Raw genomic sequence first — 27,030 nt, 5'->3', positions numbered from 1 at the left:
AATACTACCAAAGATATATTTAAATATATTTTCTTTCTATAGGAGCGGCAGCGTCATTTTAATATTTTCTCTTTTCACTTCATATATTGTTTGATATTTATTAATAATTATTATTTAATCGATAAGAAAGTTGATTGGTATCTTCTTCTTTTTTTTCTTCTTCTTCTTCTATTTATTAGCTATTAAGAGAGTTCATTTTTGAAAGGGTCCATTAACATACGATGCAAACTGTCCATTCGTTTTGTCGACTTCAGTGGCACAGAGACTATTGCAGTAGCAGATATAGCAGCTGGTATAGCAAGCGGAAGCGTCGATTATGCTTCGACATGGGACGGACACGCGGCTTTTGCATTATGCATCAGCTGCTATTCATTATCGCACCCTGAAGAAGCGCCAGAGCTTTTATTTTATACCTTTATCTTTCTTGGTATATGAGTCTCTTCGAAGTAGCACGTGTCTGTATCTCACTATACCTATCCTTCTATTTCTATCTATCAATCCATCTTTATTTCTTTCCTTTCCTTTTCTTTTCTTTTCTTTTCAAAAGAAATATCAAGTATAATAAGAATATAACTAATTATTAAACATTTTTTCTACCATAGTGGTTTTTAATTTATCAAATTTGTATTATTCTAATATTACATTTATTTTGTAACATGAATTTGTAATATTGCAAAGACCATTGTTGGTCTTTACATTTTTGCATATTTTTTCTATAATGTTAAGTAATTAATTAATTTAAAAAGAAAAGAGAAAGAAGAAGAAGAAGAAGAAAAAGATATTGGAAAAAAGAAAAATTTAAAAAAACATGTAATACTTTTTCATCCCGATTTTTCTTTAACATTAATTAATATATAATAATAGTAATTATAGTCGAGCAAAACGTGATCCAATCGAGTTATAGATTTATATCAAAAAACTCTTGGCTCTTTTCGGATCATTCAGACAGACGACCAATGATATCTCTTCTTGCGTTAACATCGTTAATCGGTTTTTACGTAATACGCCGTAGAAATAACTAACTGCTCGTCGAGTGAAAGAAACCGATTACCGCGATGACGTTGACAGAAACAGTCGGTCAGACACTCATGCGAATACTGTCTACCTCGAAACCGGTGCCTTATGTAATCAAAAGAGGAAAGGAAAGGCGGTGGGGGTTAAGCTTTCAAGAGTTTCCTTCGATAGAAACACGGTACATCTATTTTTTTTTTAATTTCATCGACATTTACCCCGGCTTCGAAACGAAAGTGAATCTCTCCTCCGTCCCTTTTCTTTCTATCGACATTTTGAGAAAATGTAATCTAATTTATTTATACGTATACATAACGGATAAAATATGTATGCGTTTTTTTATGCAGATATCTATTTGCGATAATTAAACAGGTTGTTTCGTAACGTTTTACCACCAAACTTGTGTGCGAGTGAAAAAAATACCAAATTAATGTAAAAAGTATTGCAAAAATTTACCACCGTGGTTGATAGTATTTTTTTTTTTTTTGCAGAAACGGTGGTCGATATAATAGAAAACCTAAATCATCCCTTAAAAGCTCGAACGATGCTTTGCGTACGTGGTTAGTATTCTTTCTAATAAAAAAAAAATTAAAAAGCAATATCACGGCATTGGATTTTTATCAATATTCTTGAAATATTTCACAGATAAGTGTTTCGTGTATTTCGATTCTTGCGGTATCTGTTGAAGATACGCATGCACCAAGATAAACGGCATGTTGTGTTCTTTTTGTAACACGTCTCTCCCTCTCTCTCTCTTTCTCTCTCTCTCGGTGTGTCGACAACGGAAGCCTTTATTTTCGAGCGAGGATGCGTGTAAAACGTTTGATTGTCACGCCACGTAAATAATATGCCCAGCAGACGTCTTGGTTAACAAATCAATCTATTTTGAATAGTACTGGCTGAAGAAAGAAGGACAGATTTATACTTATTTCAAATGAACGTCGTTGTTCTATTCTCTTACGTCGAGCTTATTAATTTTTCAATCGTTTTTCTATCTTTTTTTTCAAAATGTTATACACGATACTTTTTACATCAAGTTTTTTGTAGATCATGGATTAATAAAGTTGGACAACCAATTTTCGTGCATCACGAATTACATTTCCTTGATTTGTATTACTAACACTAAATGAATTAACCGTGTTATTAGAGGGTTGAGTTTATCATACTTTTCAACCAGTTAGCTATGATTGACGAGTATACTTATCATGTGGATAAAGTAGACCATTCGCTGTGTAATCAATTAGCTGTTGTGATATCTTTGAAAAGAGTGTACCTAAATTGTGTCACCAAAATTTTACCGAGTAACACAAAATATTGTCATTACACCGTGACGAATGTAATCGTCAGTCATAGCTAATTGGTTAAGGATCTTTGTCTTGTATTTTTTATTTAATCATTTATAAAACTAATATTTCATTATCCCGTTGGTGTACATGTCAAAATTTGATATGCAACAAAATTAACGTTATTATTGCTTTCGAAAGAGTTTCTATCGAAACATGCTGACCTATATTGTTGTTTCAGGAAAAAAAAAATTAAATTTTACATATAAGAAACGTTAGGAAAAATTTTACAGAAATATTCTTAAAAAATTATTAAAACTATATAAGAAAAAAAAAATATATATATATATATTTTTAATTAATTATCAAATTCTAACACGAATCAATAGAATAAGATAACAAATATTGCACACATTTGTTTTCGTCGATTAATAACAGACCTATAATCGAATTCGCACAACGATTTAAATTAGTATTGTATAATATTCTCGATTGTGCGAACAAGGCGACACATTATCATCTCACACGATCCCATACTCGTAACGTTCGAGCAGAACAGCACAACAACCATAACCTCGCACACTATTGCGAACGAAGGAAGGAACGGGGCGCATACGTTCGTGCATACGTATTCTCCATCAGGCAAGGCCGTTTATAAGTAGCTCAAGTTCAACTAATAGTATTGTATTACCTATATACTCACGGCCCTCTCATTCTTTCTCTTTCTTTCACTCTTTGTTTCACTCTTTTCACATCCTCTTGCCCCCTACCCTCGATTCCTCCCCCCTCTCCACCCTTATTCTCTTCCTACTCACTATATCTTGGCATGGGTTCTCCTGACCCTTCTCTCATTCTTTACCCCATCTACTTCCTCCTCCCCCCCTCCCACTCTTTATTTATCTCTTTATCTCTCTCTCTCTCTTCGCATGTCTCGATAATGACGGTAATCGTAGCTTAATTGTGGCCCTCGGTCGTACTTCCCCTCTCAACATCGTGATTATCGTTGACCTCATCGATTATCCCTCCCTCCCCTTGTATTTACCCCATCGTTGAAACCTCATATTTCGCGTAGCCCCTATCTCTTTTAGTTGTATTTTTTGTTTGTTTTCTTTTTCTTTTCCAATTTTGTAGAAAACAAATCTCCAGGGTAAGACGATGTTCCTTAAAATGTTTGTATATGGTCGTGTCTCTAATTGCATATACCAGTGTCAAATTACACGGTTAGAGGGAATAAAAAAAAAATAGATGACAGGTCTAAAAAAAGACAAACCAAAGAAAAAAGTCTTTTGTATTGCATGAATGGGTTCGAAATGTTTCAGGGAGGGTGATTATTTTTCTTACTCACGCAAATTACGACGCTAAATAGTAAATCTTGATTGATCTGTATCAGAAATCAAGAATCAATGGCAATGTTTCAATTAGGAATTTGGGGAGAATGAAAGAAAAAATAAAGAGGGAAGTTATTGGTCTCGTAGAGATGACGTAGATGTTCCCCTAAAGCGTTGATTTTAACTTTTGGAAGGCATTCAGGTAAGAATCGGCACATGTTGGCGCCAATAATCGACTACATAATAGGGGCGGCTTGTGTGAAAGGGACAAAAGGAAGAGAAATAGAGGGAAGACAAAAAATTATGACTTGGTTGAAAAAAGATAGATAAAAAAAGAGAGAGCGAGGAGAGTCTTTCAAAGAGAATATGCGGGTATGAAGCGCGCGCGTGTGTGCTCTTCTAGGATTCAACATCTGTCCGGAAGTGCGTAGCTACTATTTTTTTTTCCTTTTCTTTTTCCCGCTACTTCTTCTCTCCCATATCCTTTTCATCTCTATTTACAAGCGCATACAGAAGGAAGAATGAAAGAAATAGAGAGAGAGAGAGAGAAAAGGAGCATGCTGTATTCCCGTTTGAGTTATTCCAACGAGAAAAAAGAGAGGGAGGTTTAAAAATTGTGTAAATATACTTTTGCGTGGCTCTATAATCCATTGGAATCCGATAAGGATACGCACAATTTTCTTTTCTTTTTTTTTTTCTTCTTTTTGTAAATTTGATCGTTCGTCAAACGTTGACACTTGTATAACCAATCGTGGCGTCCGATTATATTTTTGTAACCTTTTTCTTTTTTTTATTTTTGTCATTAATTTAATTAATTTATTTGATATCAAATATTTAGAATATAGATAGTAAAGTTATATAGTAGAGATATTCAGTATGTGCTTAATTGATCAATTAATCGTTGATTAGAAATAAGATTTAGATTTGAACGTATTATAAAACTATTGTGTTGTTAAATTAATGCGACATGCATTGTATGAATAAATATTATAGTAGGAGGTGTCAATTATCTTTAAATCGTTATTGTTAATCTGATAATATGTATATACGTAATTAATGAAATATCATTGGTTAATGATAATAATCTTACATCTATACGAAGATGGTACAACATCGTTGCGATAGATAAGAAAAAGACTTTATCACGTTATTCTTGAATTTTGTCTTTTTTTTTTTGTATTCCTCTATAAGAAAATATTCATATCGTCTAACTTACGATAACCATTATACTAAGAAGGAAATAATCCAAGAAAAAAATAAGAAAAAAGAAAAATAAGAAGAAAAAAAAACCAATGTGTATATATACTTAGGTATCGTATAAATATCCTGATTTAGGTCTCGTAGTCTTAGGAATCGTGCTTGAACATTTGTACTATCGCGGTAAGAATCTCCAGCAATAATTTCGAGTCTATTCCTGCATCCGGATTTATCCACGTTGCGGTCTGTGCCCGGCCGTACGAGTGTTGGAAAAAGAAAGAAAGAAAGGAAGGAAGAAAGAGAAAGAGATCCGATCTAAAATCGCGTGTAAGGAAGGAGGAAAGGAAATTAACTGGAGGTGGTGAATGGGTGGTGGTTGTGGTGGTTGTGATGTGCAAAATCGAGAGATATCGTAAGAATAATGCTCGAAAGGCAACGAGATACGTGGTGATAGGCGTCGATTTAAATTTTCCTCCTTCTTTTTCTTTGTATTTCTCTCTCTCTCTCTCTCTCTCTCTCTCTCTCTCTCTTTCCAGTACCGCAAGAGTTTATCTGCCAGTGGGTCTCGAGCGCTGATAATTCGATAAAATTGATTATTTATATTACACGTAGCTCGCACACCACATCAAACGGCTATATAAAATGTAATCTCAACTTTTTACCTTGGAATTTATTTTTCCATTTCTTTTCAGTCGTACCTTTTTCCAATTTTTCGTTATTGTCGTCGTCGTCGTTGTCATAAAGTATATCAGTACAAGATAGAATTATTATTAAAAGTTATGCATAATAATGAAAATAATGTAATTCAATTTAGAATTAAATCGTCGACGTATTGTAAACAAAATTTAGGATAGTAATAATAAAATAAGATTTCAAGTATTCCGTTTGTCTTATTTAATAATTATATACACGGAGTATAAAATTAATGGTAAAAGAAAAATAAGATATTAATGAAGAAACAAAAATATGTATTATTATGCAAATAGGTAAAATTCGTTAATCTCGTTGAAAAATCTTGTAGTACCTATCTACGCATCAATGGTAACGCATGCGCGTATCCTTTCAGTTTCACCCTCTCCTATTCTCTTACAAACACTAGTAACAACAGTCATCGTAATCAACCTACCAGCTTACTATACTATAGTAATATAGAAGATGTGAGGGTTAGCAAAGTTCCGCTGTATATAACACTGTGCAGTAATATAAGGGGGCGTAGAGATGAGAGGGTGAAATTAAAAATACCGTGAAACCTTCTCTCCCTGTGTTGTTGACGTTACTGCTGGTTGTAGGTACACACTTGGTCTTTCTATCCTTCTTTCCAATACGAAAAAGAAAGAAAGAAAGATAAAAAGAGAGAGAGAGATGGAAAGAGCAAGCAAGCCAAGTGTTCAGGTCTGTCGAGCACGAAAAAGGGCCGAAGAACGTATACATATGCCTAGAGGCTAGATATTACGCTAAGATTACGCTTATGTTAGCATCTCTCTCTCTCTCTCTCTCTCTCTCGTCTCTTCTGTCCTTGCTAAGCTATTCGGAACCAAGTTAAAATCAAATGTCGTTATCTTGAAACTTTATACTAGTTCAGGTTATTCGTTGAACATCAGGGTAACGATCTAGATTGGATTCACGAGCCCCTCTCTATCTTTCTCTCTCTGTAACTAAATGAATTTCAAGATACGTTATTTCTAATGTTATTTCAATCGTTCATTTTAATAGATTATTTTAATGTCCTGTTAAAATCAATGATAAAGATATTTAGACAAATCTAATAGATGAGATAAAATTAAACATTTCTTTATTGTATTATTTCATTGACAAGATATGACAGTCAGGAGGTTTCTTTCGATAAGACTTCAGTCAATTAGTTTCTTTCTCAGTACTCGGAAAAGGACAATGAACAATATCGAGAGACACCTTAATGAAGAGTCCTTCTACGTGTGAGAGACATGATTCAAGAGGTAGCATAAAAGAACTCGGTTCGTTAACTAAGAAGAAGAAGAAGTAGAAGAAAAAGAAGAAGGAGGAGGAGAAAAAAAAGAAGAAGAAGAAGATAAAGAAATGCTCGAAAAGAAGAAAAACATTTCCACTGGTTGGACAGAAGAAGTGTCGTCGGGTTCTCGAAATTCAACCTCTAACGAGACGACTGTGCTTGTTTGTAGGTCGATTGGCTTGGATGAAGAATATAGTACTATATATTTCTATATTACCTGACGAAAATGCGCTTATCGTGTTTCCTAGGAAGGTATCATGCTGCTAGGTAATAAAATAAAAGTAAAGCTTGTAGAAACCACCCGTTGCTTTTCGATGTTATCGAAGGGCCTTCAAAGATTATTGGTAAAAGATTGATCTTTCGCGTTAACAAAATATAGAATGATTTATTAAAGAATCACTTTACACAGTGTATCATCTCTCAATAATACATGTACATGTATATATATTGTGTTGTATATCTTCTTAATAATATGAGATTCAATCGTTAGAAGATTTATTTCGAATAATAATCAATCAAATTGAGTACCACTGTTCATAATCGTTCTCCAATTTATCGGATTGTCATTTGGATTGACAATTGATCGTATCCCAGCAAATGATATTACATTCCGAAAGCACATATTCTGATAGGATATGCCTCTGCTGTTTTAGTCCTCGGTTGAGAACCCCTTTTTCTAGATCGTTCTTCAGAACGTGGCATCGTCTATATAGCCGTTTTGTGTCGTCATAAAATGTGGATAGCTTGAGGAAAGATGGATGGAAAAAGGGTGTGAGTATGAAGGGTAGAAAAAAGGTGTTCGTCTTGTGTACGCACGATTCTCTTCCTTGTCCTCCTCCTCCTCCTCCTCCTTCTCCTTCTCTTCTTCTTTCTTGTTCTTCTTCTTCTCCTCCTCGCAATCCTTTTTTTTTCTCTTCGTGCTATGTGGAAATGAATTTCTGCGTTTTCACGAGAGAAGAAAATGCAACCGCGTGCCGTGCGATCCTTTTAACCCTAGATCCGCCATTTTTGCGGTATATAGGTTATGACGACACTTATCGCACAATCTTATTATGTTCTTGCGTTCCTGCATTCGACGCCATATTGTTTTTTTTTTCAATTCTCCTGATTATCTTTCCCCCTCTCCCAAAAGAAAAAAGAACAATATCGGCTATTCTCGATAGAATAGTTTAAACGTGGAACAAATTTTGATTCTAATAATAATAATTCCAGTGTCGTTTAAATTTCCATCCAAAATTAGTATTTTATAATTCTTGAAAAAATTCTCAAAAAAAAAAGAAAAACAAATAAAACGATCAAACGTAGATCCTAATAATAAATAATAATAATAATAATAATTTTAGTCTCGTTAAAAAATCCTACCTCTAATTAATACCGTATAGTTATGTTTTTAATTAAAATCTTCCAGAAAAAGAAATGAAGAAAAAACCCATCCAACTTAATTTATCGCATATCTTTCGTAAAATATTTTCGAAGCCGATGATTAAGATCTATCAATGATTAATAATAATAATAATAATAATAATAATAATAATAATAATAATAATAATAATAATAATAATAACAACGAACATAACGCAAATCTCGTTGAAGTTTATACGTAATTAAATATAAGAGATAGGTGTTAATTAGCATTGAGGAAGGAGTTAAGAAGAAGAAAGCTATGAGGATGAGGATGAGGAGGAGGATGTGGTGGAGGTGGAGGATGGGGAAAAGGCACGGTGAACTCAATCTCCGCTCGATCTTCCTTGTTGCAGATGCTGGTGGAGGAAGTTGAGTATATCGAAGAAGAGGAGGAGGAGGAGGAGGAGGAGGAGGAGGACGGCTCGTCGACGGCCCAGGGCAATGTGGCTTGTAAGTGGGGAAACTCGAGGAGGTGATAACGACTTCTGACCTTCCGTGAGAGAGGAGAACCACCCTTTTCCCGTTTGTCACGTTGGAGTGGGCCCAGTAACGCACCAACACCAACCATTATCATCATTATCATTGGGTTCACATAGAACAACATCACGAAATAGAAAAAGAAATATAGAGAGAAAGAGAGAGAGAGAAACGAACAAACGGAAGTAGAGAGAGAGAGAGAAAATAAAAAATATAATAGATCCGTGCGATATAATTAAAAGACCGTTTGAATAAGAAAAAATAGAAAGAGAGAGAGAGAAAGAGAGAGAGAGAGAGAGGAATAGAACGCGCGTTCGCATGTATGCGTTAAATAGAAAAATAGTTAGAGAGATAGAGAGAGAAAGAGGAAGAGATAGAATATCTTCGAAGATCTTTTTTTTTTTGTTTTTTCAATTCCGGCACGTTTTCTATACGTGATCAAACCTATCTCTATACTTCTTTGACGGAATGGGATGATACAAAGGTATATATGTATATAGGTTTATATACATTTATATGTATATATATGTATAAATCTTAATAATATATATATAAAAATATATATAATATAAATATTACAAAAGAAATAAAAGAAGAATAAGAAAGAAGAACAAGAAAAGAAAAAAAATACATTTAAAAAACTTCTACCTTGAGAGATATACCTCGTACGTACAAGTACCTTCAAACTTAATCTTTCGCAGCGCAATAGTGCCTAGGCCCCTCGTGCAAAAAAAAAAATAATAATAATAATAAATTAAAATAAAATAAAATAAAGTAAAAAAAGAAAAAACAAAAATAAAAAGTAATAAAAATAAAAATACAAACGCAACTATTCAAATAAATGGAAAGGTAAATAAAATAAAGTAAAAGTAAAGTAAAGTAAAAATAACGAAAAAGAAAGAAGAGAAGAAGAAGAAGAAGAAGAAGAAGAAGAAATAAGTGGAATCGCAAATTATGCTCGTATACGTTCTGTAAGAAAAATATAAGTCACAGTCGTAAAGCCGTTTGCTTGTGTGAGTCAGAAAACGGAAGCCATATATATATGTATCTATGAGCGTGTGTATATACATATATTATGATATATAAATGCACTGTATTGTCGGTAATAATTCATGCGAGTAATTAAAAAAAAAAATAAAAAGCAAGAAGGCGTGTGTCGAGGAGTAAAGGACGTGCCGTTTCAGACACATCCTTTCACTATAATACTTACACACGTACGTGCTGATAAGAACAAATATATATATATATATATATATTACATTACATTATATTATATTATATTATATTATATTATATTATATTATATTACATTATATATATATATATATATAATATGTAGTCTGAGACACAAAACACCTCACGCCGCAACACCCTCGATTCTATTTACTACGAACCAGGACAGCGAAGTACCTGCAGACAAATATATTTATAATATAATAACTTATAATTATTCTAATAATTATAATATAATATTAATATTAATATTATATTATATTATATTATATTATATTAACAAAAATAGTAAAACATTCTTAAACATTACTATTCAATATTGATTAAAGAGGAGAAGCAAAGAGAATATTAATAATAATAATAATAATAATAATAATAATAATAATAATAATAATAATAATTCAGCTGAAGGTTTGGTGTCTAAAAACTTTGTAAGATATCTCCCGAATATTCGATTGTCTGCAAATCTAATTCCATTAATATCGAAAACCACCATACTGTAGACAACACATATTGTCCGAAAATTCTTAACTCCATTGGGATAAGCTGAATTGCTTCTCTAATGGTCCAAGAAAACCAGCTAAAGCTGTGACTTCGAAGGAAATAATAATAATAATAATAATAATAATAATAAATATCAGTAATAACAAAAACATCGTAAGAATTATATATATATAATATCGATAATAATAATTATAATATAAATATAATAAAATATAATAATAAAAAGGGGGGTATAAAATAATTAATATTAAAGGAATTTAAAAAAGTGTGGCAAGAGGAGGAGGAAGAGGAGGATGAGGAGGAGGAGGGGGGGGTGTGAAAGGGAAGAAATGAAAAATAACGAAAGAAGACAAAGATAGACAAAGAAGAAGAAGAGGAAATAGAAGACAAAAAGAATCGTACAATTGAGAGTGTGAACGCTTATATTATTATATATACATCATACTCATACATATGTATATATATATATATATATGTGCAAGTATCGATATAATCTACTTTACGATACTTTATTCGAGCAGTGACGGAAGCTTCTTCTACGTTATACGATTAAGGTGAGTAAAACTGCTTCAAAATCGATAATACGATATGATGTTTCTTCTCTCCATCTACAATTTTTTAATTTTTTTTTTCTCAACTTTATTTGCCCTCATTCTCTTTGATAGGATGATACATCAATTATCGGATCAGTTCGATCGTATATCCGATCATCTTACGTCAATTTCGTTTATCTTGGCGTTCACTGGATATTGGACAGTAGTCCAGTTTAATGATAATTACAAGTTACAGATGATATATTATATATCTGGATTAATAATAGTAATATAGTATTTTGACTAATAAGTTCTGAATATGTAATACAGGATGAATGAAAAGTTTCTAGGCATATTCTGACATTACTTATTGACCAATCCAATATTTACATGGTTCAAACGACATTGAAAGTGATCCATCACGAAAAAGCAGAGTACACCTCTATAATTTAATTGGCATACAACATACTACCCGTATAATTAAGAATTTTTTTTTAATTGTCTTGGTAAAAACAATACTACAGTTGAACGTTAAAAAGCAGAACGAGTTTCCATCGGTTTTACGTACACGTGTGTCGTGGATCTATGGGTTGTCTCTGTCTCTCTCTTTCTTTCTTTCTTTCTTTCTCTTTTCCTGGGACCCACCTCTTTCGTGTGTAATTATCACTCTCGTTTAGATCGCTCGAAAACTTATCGCTGGATCGGCTTATAATGGTTCTCATACGTTTCCTGTTCTTAAAGTACTTCGATAATTCGAAAATTATTATTTCTTTTTTTTTTATTGCGAATAAAGGCGAAAGATATTTGCGATAGGTAGGTTGAGATCCACTGATCCAGATAGTTGGCTCGAAATCGTATGCGCAGTGGTATAAAAAAAAAGCAGACGTATTATACAAAGCTTGTTTTAACGATCAGCTTACTCTATTATCTTGCTGATCTTCCTTGATATCTTCCTTTTCTCTCTCTCTCTCTCTGTCTTTATGTCTCTCTTTCTCTTTTTCTTTATTTCTCTTATTTGCACGTGCTCCTTTGGCTCTAACTCTCTCTTTTTTGTTATCTTTTCAAGCGTAGAATTAATGACGAATTCCTTAACGATCGCTACTTCCAACATACATAGGTATATACCAGAATTATACTATAGCCGGTCACTTTCACTGGAACTCGTTCGTTCGTTTCTTCTTTCTTGTTTTCATAAGAAGAAGGAGCCAACAATCGAGCAACCTCGAAAATATTTTCCATCGAGTATGGGTCTCACGTTTTACGAGTCCCAAATCCTTCCACACGCGTCGACAACAACCTTCGTCTCGTCGTCAGTCTTTGACCTATTAAAATGTTACGACGTTATACTCTTTCCACGTGACTCTATCTGAGCACCTGTATAACGTATCCCGTATACTTACTATCGAGATTCGCTTAAAAACGTTGTTATTTTTTTTCCAAAAGTTGAGAACTACTGATTTTACTTTTTTCAAAAATACGCGTCTCGTGGCATTCTACGCGCCATTACGAAACCGAATTGATATCATTTGTTGATGAATTTAGTTTAATATCGAAGGATACTTAGGATAAAATGTGTACATACACGCGCGAAGGGTTCGGATAAAGAAATAACGGACACGCAAAGACGATATTCGAGAGAGAAGTCGTTGCTCGGTTCGCAAGCTATGGCGTACCGCAGAGTCATTGTCCGGCTTTTACGTGACGAATTCCCTCTCCCCTTCTATCCTAGCCGCCCCCTGTCTCCGAACATCGTTGTATCGGCAACTCGAACGCTACACGCATTTTAAAATCATTTCTAAGAACGCTAAGGAACACGCGGAACGTACGACGTCGCGCATCGCTCCGTGGCGATTTCTTTTTTTTTCTTCTTTTCTTTTTCTTTTTGCTTCCTCCTTCTTTTATTTCACCATTTTGAGAGATACGGAAGTTGTCTTTATCTTAATACTTATCTATTTTGAAATTGTAAAATGACTTTCTGATACGGAACGCAAAACGAATTTAAATTTAATACATATTGTTAAAATATAATTTATAAGATTCGAAGGAAAATTACGCGATTAAAAAAAAAATTCGAAATTTTAACACTTTTGGGATATATAAAATTTTAAGATGAAGAAAGATTTTTGGGTTGCAAAGAAGTTGGATTAAAAAGATCTAACGTTCGAAATAAAAGATAAGGCAAAAATTATTCGACAATGCCCCAAAGATTTGAAAGAAATTTGTTAAAAAAATTTATGAAATCGACCTAGTTGTGCGAAATTGCGAATTGGGGAATAACGTTTTTCCCGCCTTGCCACGAAGTGAATCCGCATGGGAAGAAATCGTGGCAGATAGCGATAGAAATGCTCTCGGGTTTTACAGTTATCGAGTACCTTACTCCTTGGCATTCTCCTCGACGACGCTTACCTCGCGCGCGTGCTTCGATTATTTCTTTCACGTGTCGCACGAAGTATTCGCGCTCGGACGCTGAGTGACGAATATATTTCCTCGAGTCTCGTGTATCGTTAGATTCGACGTTTGTTTCAATCGAATGATTGGCGCGGTCATATCAAACATTCGGACCTGGGTCAAAATGGCGGCGAAGACGAGATCACGTGTCCAAATTTTAATTCGATTTCATGTCTTGGAAATTTTACGTACGTGGATTTTTGTTCTAAAGATTTTAAAGTAATTCATTCCATCGAATAAATAATAATTTAGTATTGCAAACAAGTTAAATTTGAAATTGGATATTTTAATTTAAAGCGGTAATATTTTAATTCGTATACGAATCAAAATGGCGGCGGTGAGGGGAGACAACGGCGTCTTGATTTATTTTCGATTTCGTTTGTTTTTTGCGTTTCTGTTCTTATAATAATTCTAAGTAAATTCTTCGAACGAATAATTATTATTGATTATAACGAATTGTGAACTAAAAACAAGTGAATTTTATAATAAAAATTATAAGAGAAAAAGATATTAAAGGAAAAATGTAGTTGAAAAATAGGTTAAATATTTACGACTTTTTTTCTATTTGTTCTCTTTCTCTCTAATATAAGGAATAATTCCTATAACGATACATATATATTCTCGCGTCCCCTGGAGTTTTATCGCGTAAAAGTGCAAAGTCCATGAGTAGTTAGTCGATCGGTCGATTGGTAGATTGGTTTGATGTGCACATGAAACAGCACCATATTGCATTCGTTTAAAACTACGATCGGTTTTTTGATGTGCGTGCTTGAGTTAAAAAAAAAAAAACGTCCTCGTTTTTCCGTGGCTCGCCAAAACGATATATGACAACGAACACGTGACGGGATAAATAAATTGCCGATCTTTTTGTTGAATTACCCGAATAAATATTATTTTTTTTTAAATTTAAGAGAAAAAGAAAGTCACATCCGAGTAAAATCATTTATACCGACAACAATAACAACAACAAAAGCACCGAAATATACGTGTAACGGTAATACGAAAAGATTTTGATAAATTTCCAAATTTCTCGACCGTTTCTAAAAGAAAAACAATACTAGAAGAGCACAGTAAATTTTTCCACGTAATGGAAATAATATGAACAATGAAATAAATGTACAAATATTAATATTTTACGATTAAAAATACACATGTAATGAATAAATATTATCAAATATATACATATATATTTATAAATATTTACAAAAACAAATAAATATACATTTATTCTTAAGAAAAAATAAAGAAAAAAGAACATGATAAAATAAAAGAGAAAAAAAGAAATATAAAAGAAATAAACGTATAGATGTGTACTTACTTATTTACATGGTTGGAACGCAAATGAGTATACAGTGTGCGTGCTTAAGTACTTACATGTGTGTTCTCGACGATGGAAAGCCTTTCCTCTCTTACCCTTTGAAAAATATATCCATACATATATGTATGCACATACATATATGAATACATATAAATACATTTATATATATAAACATATACAAAAAATAAAAAAATACGTGTGCACTTATACTGAAAGTTAGAGAAAGAGAAAGACAGAGTCAACGTGAGCGTGCCAACGCGCTCGCTTGCGACACTTGTTTTGTGACCTGGATATCTCCGCTCTACCCACTACCTCGTATACCCACTTGTCTCTCTCTCTTTTTCATATATGCACACATACATGCACATGCACACACTACATACACTCTGTTACTCTCTCACCCCACACATGGCCGCCTGGCCGACTCGTCGATGCGATTCGAATATCTGGATCAGCGTGCCTCTCGAGCACGTGCCGCCCACTGCACACAGCCCGGACCTCTCTCTCTCTTTTACTCTACCTTGTACACACATATTTTGTTTCTATGTGAAACTCCCTTTCGAAACTACCCTTAGCCTTACGTTTCTCCCTCAAATTTTCTTTCAATCTTTCTTACTCTCTCTATCTCTCTCTCTCTCTCTCTCTCTCTTTCTTAGTTTCGTTCATATTCATCATAATCTTTCGTTTCGTGATATCTTTCGTTGATAAAAAAAATATCCAAATTATTATTAATTTAGTCTCTTCTTCGTGAACTTTTCTTTTTTAGTTTTATAGTTATCTCAGATTTAAGTGCTTAATTTTCAAGAACAATTTTCTTTCCGTCATTATTCAGATTTTGTTTCGTTTTTTCTTCCTTATATTTTTCCTCTCTGTCTCTATCTTACACATATTTAATTCCCATTGTTGTATAAATCAATCCCTGTATAATTACACTCGGCCTCACTTTTCTGCACTCAAATTTTGTTCTTTTCTCTCTAAGACCCAATTTCATAGGACAAAATTCTTCTAATAATTTGTCTCTCTCTCTCTCTCTCTCTTTCTTTCTTTCTTTCTAGCGGGTGTCTTAAAAAAACACCGTTCGGAAAACTGATCGATCGAGTCGTCGTCGTTACGTGTCGGGAACCTTAAAAGGATCGCGAATCGGCCTCCATTTGAAATCCTTCGTAAGGCCATTTATGGCAATGCCGTGTGCCTTTTGCCCGTACGAAGTTTCCTTCCTCTCTATCTTCTTTGCCACGATCTTTATTCTTTCTCTTTTTAACCGTTTTTTTCTTCTCCTTCTTCTTCCTCCTATTCTTCTTCTTTTTCTTTGTCCCTATCGTTCAAACGAGTACGTACTTACAGAAGAAAGAAATGGACGACTTCATTTCGAGCCCGTTCTACTTTCAGCGAGATTAATTCTTTTTTATTTCTTTCCTTTTTTTTTTTCCTCTTTTTCTTTTTCTCTGTCAATGCTGCAAACTTTTGACGAATGGGAAAATAAAAGTATTATTTGCAATTAGCACTTATACTTTAGATTGAAAAGTTATATAGAAAATGAGTGATTTACTTTTGGACAATTTCCAGACACGTATATTTTTTTCATATAAGTATACAACGTGTGTTTATATATATATATATATATATATATGAAACCATAATTACTTTCTTCGCGTTCGTATATATCTCGAAAGCGCACGTGCGTCATTGCAGTATTCGTGCGAGGTAAACATTTTCCGACAAACGCGTCGGAATGAAACATCACGACAAAGAAGAAGAAGAAGAAGAAGAAGAAAAAGTGGTATGCCGAATAACTTCTTTTCGTTTTCGAAACACCGTGTGCTCACTTTGTTGCACGCGATCATTCTACTTGGTATTCGTTTACAGGCGGAAAGAAAAAAAAAAGAAACATAGGCTTGAAACAGATATTTTTTCAAAAATATATATTTCCCTTATAAAAAAAAAAAAAAAAAAAAAATATTAACAAATAAAAAGCAAAAATTTCGTTAAAAATATCACAACGAATTTCTCGTACCCGTTTCGTTTCTCTCATGGTCAGTGTCACACGTGTCTAAAATTATAATTTAAAAAAATAAAATCAAAAATAAAAGAATAAAACCAAAATTTAAGATAAACAAAATAAATTGCAAAAACAAATATTTTTCTCGCCGATGGTGAATCCATTTTTTGCGCCAAAAATAATTATCTTTTGACGGACGGCTCGCTGAATGTATACTGTATCTATCTATCTACGTAAAGAATCAAAAAAGAAAAGTTTCCTTTCTCCAAAGTCAAGATTCAAGAGCAAAAGCCAACGACACGCCGTCTCCATCTTTCCTTTTTTTTTCTTTTTTTACTTTCTAACTTCCCCTCATCGATCCAATACCTAAGAAAAATGTCAACGTTTTACTGGACAGAAGCTTTTTTCTGACTGATACAAAAAATATGATGTAGACACAAACATGATAACTATTTTCTGTATAAAACAACGAAGTAACGTTTTATTCTCTCTCTCTCTCTCTCTCTCTCTCTCTTTCTTTCTCTCTTCCGTTGTATTCAACAAAAATTCTTCGTAGGCGAGGGAGAAAATGTAGGATGAAGAAGAGGTCCTCGTGTCTTTGGCCTGAATGCAGATTTAAAAGCTTCGCTGAGAGAACAAAAAAGAAATAAATAAAGAAAGAAAGAAAGAAAGAAAGAAAGAGAGAGTAATGTAAAAGAGTCACTGGAGTCCAACACAGTGGTTAGGGGTAGATAAGGGGGTTGGTAGGAGAGGTAGTAGTTGAACAGCTCACGGGCAGAATCCATTGTAGAAACGCCGTGTAATCTCCGTTTGGTCTGTGGAAATACGGGAGCCAATGATGCCGTGTACGAGTTTGTATGAGAGAAAGAGAGAGAAAGAGAAAGAGAAAGAGGAGGGTGTTGGGTGGGTGGTTGGATGGGAGGGAAGCCGAGGAGAGCGTTGAAACTGTATTGATTTCCATTCCGGGCCGTCTGGCTGTAGTCTAGTCCATATCCGGTGCTCTTCGCGTTCTCGCATCGTATCAGTACACGTTTATAACGACCTGCCTATACATCTACCGGGTGTATACCATTCCATTATTCTATCATGAATCCATTCTCTAAGAATACTAGATTTAACGTCAAAATGGCAGGAATGTCGAGTAGAGAGACGCCACGCGGAATTTAACGTAACTATATTCTGCTGTCATGTCGATCTAAACGATTCATCTTCGTTAATTTATTTTTGTATTATAATTAAGGAGATCTTTTTTCGAAGATCGTTGAAGTGTATCATTGCGATTATAAGACAATAAATCCGTTGACAATTGTTGATTACGTAGATGTAAGTCTTAATATAGTTGATTTAAAATTTCCCGCTAAATTGAGGTGTACGGACAAGATGGCGTTTAATTCTCATATTTTAACGTTAATACGAAGAGGAAAGATTAACAGATTAGTTACTGGAATTATTAGAATGTAGATTAATGATGTACCGTTAGAACGTTAAGGATTATTTTAGTATACCTTTGTGATTACGATAGAAAAAGATCAATAGTAGAAGTTTTGACATAAACGAATTAGTATCTCCCGCCAAATTGACGGATACGGTCAAGATGGCGGTTTATTGTCGTCGTTTAATGCTTTTAATATTATTAAACAGAGAAGAAAGGATCAAATTAGCATCTGGAAATCATTGAAATTAAACGGAAGGAATGGAAAAGTACAATGAGAGAAAGAGAAGGATAGGGAAGGATATGGAAGAGAACATTTCCCGTTGGAAACGTCAGAGTTGCGATTATTTTCCCGCGGAGAGTGGCACTGTCGGGGCTGTCGGGTAGAGCGCATTTTGAATAATAGAGACTGCGGTCTATTTATGCCTTGAAATCAATACCATCGGTGCCTATATAGCCTCCCTCTGTCACTCGCTACGTGTGTATTGCGTATGAGTACTAAATATGTATATGTGCATGCGTACGTGTATTTGTTTGTCTGTGTGTGTGTGTGTATGTGCTCTCCCGCGCGCTTACTCGGGAACGGAAATTTTTTTTTCTATTTCTTTCGCGTCTCTACGTTCTGAAAGATTTTTGAATGTGAGTGCGTTAACGTACACACCTTACATATAATAATTAAAAATTTCGATCAATTTAATTTAAAAAAAAAAATGGATAATTATTTGACGACGATGATAAATTAATAACGACAAATTTCTGAATTTCGTATTTAAGAAAGAAAATAATTACATACCTATAGAATAATTTAAATATGAAATATATTTTCTATTTTCTTTTTGAAATAAAAATCTAATAATCACAATTTTATGAATAGATAATTAAATAATAATAAGTATCAATTTTCTTTACGTAGGTTATATAACATTTTTTACGAAATAAAATGTCGAATGTTATTTTACGTGAATGAATAATGTATAACAGTAATATAATCGAAAGATAAATTACCGATCATTTCGATGATCGCGTTTAATTAAGGAAAGAAAAAAATAAATAAAAGAAGATGAAGAAGGAGAAGAAGAAGAAGAACAGAATGAAGAGAAAGAAAGACACGATAAGAAGGAAGATTTGCGAGACGATAACGTTCTTTATGATCGTCTCGAGCTCTCCTTCCTATGTGTACTACTACCTGCTGGCGCAGACGAGCTGTTACATCCGTTATAGCCGATATGGAAAACCGGTCCTCTCTTTCTCTTTCGTCTCGCGAAAGCGCGAGTGTTTGAGACCGTGTCATGTGCGTTATTCTTTTTCATTGATTCCATTTAAGTCAACAGAATTGACGTTTCATTTCTTTTTAAGAGCCATTTATTATCATCATCATTATATATCGATGCTTCAATGTTCATTATTATTAACAAAATTAATATCATAATTAATATGACACCCATATAATAAATTTCCGAAGGTAACTTATGTATAAAAAAAAATAATTATACGTAATAAATAGAATTTATTCTTCTGAAAAACATATAAATAATATTCAATAAAAGAACTTTCATAGGGGACAATGACTCAGTATAGTGTTTGATTTCGAAGAGGACGGTACGTCGAATTTATATTCCGTGTTTTTAAGTTATAATATATACATTTTTTTCGATTAATTAACAATCATTTAAAATATGTCGAACATTGTCAAGATATGTAACATCCCCCATTTATTGTTCCATAAATAAACGTATCGTACAATAACTATCGATCGAGGTATCTCATAAAACAACGCATACACGCATATACCACACTAACACTGAAACATTCCATAATTTCATTCAACTGTCGATCGACTATCGAATTTTATCGTCACTTTTGGCTATGAAGTTACACTTAAAAAATGTTTATACTTTTAGAAAGGAATAGATTGAAAACCTTGGCAACCCATTCTCGTATTTTGATACGATAGTTTTTTTTTTAATTTTCTTTCTGATTTGAATTTTAATCGAGACGATATAATAACAGTTGGTGATACATAAATAATAAATTGATCATTTTTAATAATTACTTTTTCTCTTTTCTCAGAAATGTTCAACCAATAAATTTCTATTTTGAATTATTTTTTTTCTTTTTTTTTTAGCTACACATTAGAGATGTTTAATTTAATATATTTTTAATTTGAATAATAATTCTTGTTATACACTTACGTTTTATCATTTTAATACGAAACAATACTTGGGAAAAAAATGTCTTTTAATAAAATTTTCTCTCAGCGTCGATTTTATGTAATTTCTCGAACAAAGAGAGAACAGAATATTAAAAAAATAAAAAAAGAGAAGAAAATCTTAATAATTATACTCGAGAGAAATGAAATCTCAGCGGTGATAGAATCAACATGATTTTTTTATAGTCAGCTTTTTAAAGATTTACACCAAAGGTATTAATTTTTCATCGTACTCGTACTCATATTCTCCTATCGTTTCTACAACCCTTTCGTTGGATCGAAATCGTGGTAATTACATTTTCCAATTTAATTAGAACATGAAGAGAAAGAGAAAGAAAGAGGGAGAGGGAGAGAGAGAGAGAGAGAGAAAGAGAGTATGCAAGCATTTCGTAAATTATGGATTAGAAGAAGAAGAAGAAGAAGTAGAAGTAAAAAAAAACGAAAATAAAATTTTTATTACCGAACATAATTGACATTAAATTAAATCGTAACGTTGTTTTCAATTAATCTGAAATTCGTGATAAGAGTGTAAAGTAGGAAGAATCTCGTTAATTATTAATTTGATTGGAGAAAGTAAAAAAAATATTTTGTATTAATTATTCATAATAGATAGTAATCAAAAAGATGTAACGTAATTTTTGTTTCAAACTATCTTCAATTTTGATGATATATTAAAACTGTTTATTGATTTCTATGATTAGATAATTGCTCCCTGAATGAAATATATATTATTATTAATAGTTAAATACAATGATTAATTGGAGTCATTCGTACCAACTCTTATTGCAAATTAAAAATAATTCATATACGCTTGTAATGCAAAGCTTCAATATTCGCATATAGAGAAATTTATTTTAGGATTTGCAGAAAGTTAATTACAAACTTTCTATCATATCTAATTTTTTATATATAATACATATATGAAGTAAAAATAAGATTGAAAAAGAAGACCCACTGGTATCCGGGTTATATCTAGACGAGTGGTACAACTAAGCGGGGGGTGATTCTAAATGTAAAGTAAGTCGAAAATAGAGTAATATTTTTTGGTTTGTCAAGGCTACGTTATCAGAAAAAATCAGGTTACGTTTAATAAATTCCGTTGAGTATAAGTACACTGAACTATCTTATTCCGCTTATTTTAATAACAACAAACATATTTCTTGTTTACGTTTTTGCATTAATTGTCCTTCGTAAAGTTTACATTTTGACTTCGGTTATGCTACTTGTTTCTTCTTAAGTTTAGTTTGTGTTTATCCGTCGAATTGTTAACATCACGCAACGCCAGCAGTCGAGTATTATATATCAACGATTTTTAAATCATCACTGTCCAGACAGTAGGATGATACCGAGGACAGAGCAGAGATTAATTGGGTAAGATGCCTACCATGATCATCATAAATCTAATAACAGCAGAAGATATTTAAATTTAGAATTTTCGACAGAAGATTTTCTCGAAAACGAGGCCTCCAACGACAAAAAATTGTTACCCCCCACTATTCGTTTTTGACCTATTTTTACAAGCATCATCATAATCACCCAGAGTATATAATAAAATGTTGTAAATCAATATTGTCCAATTATTTTCAACTTTTATTGTTAAATTATTTACCAACTTTGTTTGCTTAACACGATTATCATTCAAAAAAATTAAATTAATTAATTTTCTTTTAAATCTACGGCCAGAGATAATTGTTTTTATTTTGTTTTTTCTTTTTGTTTTTTTCATTCAAATATGACCAAAAGAAGTCAAAAGATTGGACAGTCCCGTTGTTTTGACGACTATTAATAATCAAATGGTTTCTCTGTCGTCGTTTTGAAAAAAAAATAAATAAATTGTTATTCCGAAACGGTATAGTAATGTGTATACAATTTTGAAGATTAGCCTTAGCATCGAATTCACGTAGCTCTAATTGTAACGTTATGTTGACGTTATATGACGTTGTCGATTCGTATCAATCGATCAACGAGAATGATAAACGCGTTTGAGTTAGCACTAGTTGTTTGCGTTTGCATTTTCTTTGTACGCTTGCATAATGAACGGGCTTTAATTATCGGGGATTTATTTGCTATGCGTTTTGCGAGCCGTCTTTGACAATCATTGTCGTTGAACGCGTGCGGACATATGAGGTCGATAAGAAAATGCGGGCCAAGGTGATCGGTGAACCCGAGATGATCGATTTAACTTCTCGAGAACGAATACATTTCATTAATCTCGAGATGAGATACCACGTGTTTTATCTTTTAGTTCTTGTGTTTTTCTTATTTCTTTTTCTTTCTTTTTATATCTTATGTCAGTTTTATACAAGATGGGATAAAATATTTTAAAAGATTGGATTGTGAAAGTTTAAACTTCGTCTGCACAAGTTTTTAGGCTTTTAATTCTTTTAAACAATGTATATTTTTTATAATTTTTAGATTATTTAACTTAAAAATAATGAATCGGATGTTTCTGTAATGGGTTAAATTATCTTGACATTACGATTAGCGTAATATGTGAACAATTATTATTAACGAAGTAACGCATAGAAGGTTTTACCACCGATAATGTTGGTCCCTTTAATTTTTACGTTTATCCTACTTTGATTAAATTATTATTTTAAATGACGTACGATTCGCGTGATTTGAATTTGTCAAATTTACGTAACGTTTTTGCCGTTGGAAAAATAAATTAACCGACGTGTCGTGGTCGAGATAAATCTCACGAGAACTAAAATATTTTATCGACCACAAATTTATTATCCTATTAGAATACATAATGCGATACAATATACCCATTTGAAATGTTTCCAAATTTTGTATTATTCCCAGTAAGAAATCGTGGATATCGTCGAATTAAATTTGACGAATTAAAACAAATATAATTAACAATAGATTACTATAGATGTACATAATATAATATTATAACAGATATACTCATTTGAAACGTTTCAATTTTCCGTTATTTGTAATAGGAAAAAATAACAATAATAATATCAATATTTCATGATTTATAAATATGAAAAATAAAATACTTCATTATAATATAAAAGATAATTATTACGTGACATGATACTATATTTATTATTTTAAAAAAGTTCGAATTTCCAATTATTTTTGCCGATAGAGGAAACTCAATTGGTGGCAAGCGAAAAAGAACTTTGTTTCTTTTTTTGTCTCTTTTTTTTCTTTTTAACGAACTTTCAAGTTTTGTAGGAAAAGGTATATACGATGTAATAGAAAAAGTCGAATAGAGAAAAATTGATGATCGACTACGTGAAGTTGTCGTTCATGGTAAAGAAAAAGGTCGAAGTCTGGCACGCGTTCCGCGTAATGAGAGAAACTGGTAACCCGATAGCTATGCTCCTGCTCGAAGTGGCAAGGTCCTCTTAAGGGTAACCAGGTCACTCTCGATCTCTCTTCCCTTCTCCTTTCCTTCCTCTCTTTCTACTCCCCCTTTCTCTCTCTCTCTCTCTCTCTCTTTCTCTTTCTATCCTTTCGTAACTCGCTTCAATGCAACGCGAAGAGAACGCGATTAACAATACTCGTTGCATTAATTTTTCTAAAAATTGTCCACTTAATTTCTCATTCAACGTTTAAATTTATTCGTTTCGTTTTGATTTTTGATTTTATTGAGAATTGAAAACTTTTCAAATCATCCTCGTATCCAGGCAAGAACTGCAAACAAATTTTTATATTTCTAATTTTACAGTCTCTGATAGAACAAATTAATTTACAAGAAGATCGATTAATCCGGCCGATCAAATCATAGATCGTTTATTTTCGATCGATAACAAATCTTTTTTTTTTATTATTATAAATATTAGATCGTCATATATTAAATAGTTTTTATTATTATTGTATATATTTTTTATTATTATAAATATTAGATCGTCATATAGTTCGTATATACGGAAGGTCTGATTATTTTGATTATTTTCAGCTAGAAATTGGACACATCTCATATTTAATGATTTAATAAATTAAAATATGGTCTCTGTTAGTGTTATCCGATTACTACAATATTAAACGTTATTTCGTTATGTGTAAGTATTTATTTGAAAGCTATTCGTATGATGCTTTTGGACGGCGGCCGATAGTCTGCGACACGAAGGAAAACTACGCTCGCCGTTACTTGGCACAAGTTACTTTTAACGTCCAACGAATGCGATAGTCCCTTAATCGGCTATTGCAAAAGAAGATATTTTCTTGTTAGTTCTTAACTTCGAAACATTTAACGTTTTAAATTTCGCTATATAATAATTATATTTTTTCTATCATAATCTATCAATTTTATTAAAAATTTGTAGAACATCGATGGACCAATTGAAATCTTCTTTTCCTTCCTAATTTGTTTTATTTAAATGTTCAAATGTTTTACTTATTGTAATCACCTAAATCAATGCAACGAATTATTTTGTTTTTCCTATATTATTATATTATAAGTTGAGTGGTGATTCAACGAATACAAGTCCCTACTAATTTGAAAAATATACAGTCATATATATTATATATAATTTTTAAACTTTCCTAAATTTGTTTATTTATTATACAATATATGCATTGTTTCATTCGTATTGCTTATAGCTTCGTTTTAAATTGGGCCTTAAATGCAATGTGAAATAAAAAAATTTCAACGTTCATCTCCCTATACGTTTGACTCTTATTTTATATATAATACGTTTAATTAATTATACAATATAAACATTATTTTATTCGTATCCTCATCTTCCTAATACTTTAGATATAACCTCACGTACCTGTTTCTTTTTTTTTTTTCAAAATAATAACATAAAACAAAATTTCCAGAAGCTTAAGATAGAATCCTTTTAACCGCTATAATGGGGGATCTAGTTTACATCGTTTAGGAATATTCGATCGAGAGACGTAGCAAAGTAATTCTGTACAAAGACCTCTTGTTGGTGACGTAATGCTCAATCAGCCGATGCTTCTTGGCACCTGCCACAGTTACAGAGTGGAACACACTACTCTTGGCAACCCTCAGTTTCGACGAGGGCGAAGACTTTGTTGCTCGATGCACTCTCCCCCTCCCTTTCCTCCCCACCTCTTCTTCTTCTTCTTCTTAAAAGAAATAGAAAGAGAGAGAAGGAGAGAGAATCGTTATATTTGTGGTACGCCACGACCTGGACATCGACTTTCGAGCTTCTTCTAAATATAGGCACGGCCAGGGTTGGCGAAGGTGGTGCAAGGCCGAGTCAGGACGACGGTACATTGGCCAGAAGAAACGCGTTCGAGCTTGGATTAACGACTTTATACATAGCTCACTTTAAAGTGAACTTTATTATTAGTTTTATCGGATATATACTATGTATGTATATACATGTATATATGTATTATATATAATACATATCAAGAACTCGACGCGTCTCAGTTTCTTTCCTCGGTTGGGTGTGACGGGCAAAATTTCTCTTTTTATAATAATATATCATTTTTTTTTTTTCCTTTAAACAACGATATTTCATTTTACTCGTCAATCGTATTTTATTTATTTCTCAAATTAATTGACGAATTGTGATATTTTAATAAACGATATTTTATTTTCAATTGTGAAGCTTATGCGAATATACAGAAGAAAAAAAGGGAAGAGAAAGGAAAATAAAAATAAAGAAATTCAATTAATTATTACCGAAATAAAAAGAAATCGTATTGTGGACGATTGAGAATGACGTTATTATCTAAACAAGGAAATGATATCTTTTCAGGGTTGATTAGTAAGACGATATGCGTCAGATCGTAGATCACAAGAGAGAGAGAGAGAGAGGAGGAAGGTACATAACTAAACATAGGTCCTTGCACTTGGCAGTTTGCACTATTTCGGTCTCATGCCAAGAATCTATTGTACTCGACTCGTCGAAGTTATGCGTTTGTAAACATTCGTAAATACTCCCGCAGACAGTGAGTTGCGGCATATTCCGGTGAATTGATAGAGAAATATCATTTATCAAGGTAGCCAAGAAACGTCATGAAATTTTATATACCATCTCTTATTCTCTTCCATCTATATATTTTCATTTTTTTTTTTTTTTTAATATACTCGTATATCAATATATACATATTCCTTTTTTTTTTTTCACTACGATTTTTCTTCCCTACAATACTTGCATACATTTTTGTCCTTTTCTTCTTTCATCTTTACCGACACATATATGGGTATATAATCTATTTATCATTTTAACTTAATATTAGATTCATTTACAATTTAATTTCATATAATATGTTACTTTTATATGTAAATGAAATATTTTAATATAAAATATTTTCTTCTGGGCAATTTGCATAAACACAATTTATCGAAATGCAATCATTTAAATAATCAATAAAATTATGCTACAACAACGAATGATGATCTTTTCTGTTATCTCTAGTTTGACGTACGAGTTAAAAGGGTTAATTAACAGAAACATTGCAATTAGGTTCATCTCTCGTTTTCTTTCTCTCTCTTTCTCTCTCTCTCCCTCTTTTCTGTCTCTGTTTAGATGTCGACAACGAAGAATATAGGTCGGCAAAGTAGAAGTTAGCGAATTTTGGACAGCAACGGCCTTGTGCCAAAATTGTTGCCGAATGAACTATAACAATTTCTCTCTCTTTATTTCTTTTTTTTTTGTTTTTTTCTTCTCTTCTTTACTCGTTTAGACGTGTCACGAATCCTACGATTCCAACCAAGTAACAT

The 27,030-nt window shown here is 32.6% G+C and overlaps 1 protein-coding gene across 10 annotated transcripts in view; it reads left to right on the top strand.

Annotated features, from left to right (window-relative positions):
* The window catches only part of LOC122519931 (ecdysone receptor-like), a 103,343-nt gene that overhangs the window by 17,944 nt on the left and 58,369 nt on the right, over positions 1 to 27,030 (top strand). For 3 of the 10 annotated variants that reach the window (XM_043639747.1, XM_043639752.1, XM_043639751.1), the window contains exon 1: positions 10,746 to 10,978. The exons of 6 other annotated variants lie outside the window; for them this stretch is intronic. The gene's annotated coding sequence lies outside the window, so the exon portion shown is untranslated. Of the gene's footprint in view, positions 1 to 8,563; positions 8,830 to 10,745; positions 10,979 to 27,030 lie in introns of those variants that run through there. One more of the 10 variants, XR_006304403.1, reaches the window with a different exon arrangement.

Source organism: Polistes fuscatus, unplaced genomic scaffold (assembly GCF_010416935.1).
Source record: "Polistes fuscatus isolate 324 unplaced genomic scaffold, CU_Pfus_HIC Scaffold3, whole genome shotgun sequence".
NCBI lineage: Eukaryota > Metazoa > Arthropoda > Insecta > Hymenoptera > Vespidae > Polistes > Polistes fuscatus.
The sequence above is the reverse complement of the archived record's forward strand: the minus strand, read 5'-3'. Positions and strand labels throughout refer to the sequence as shown.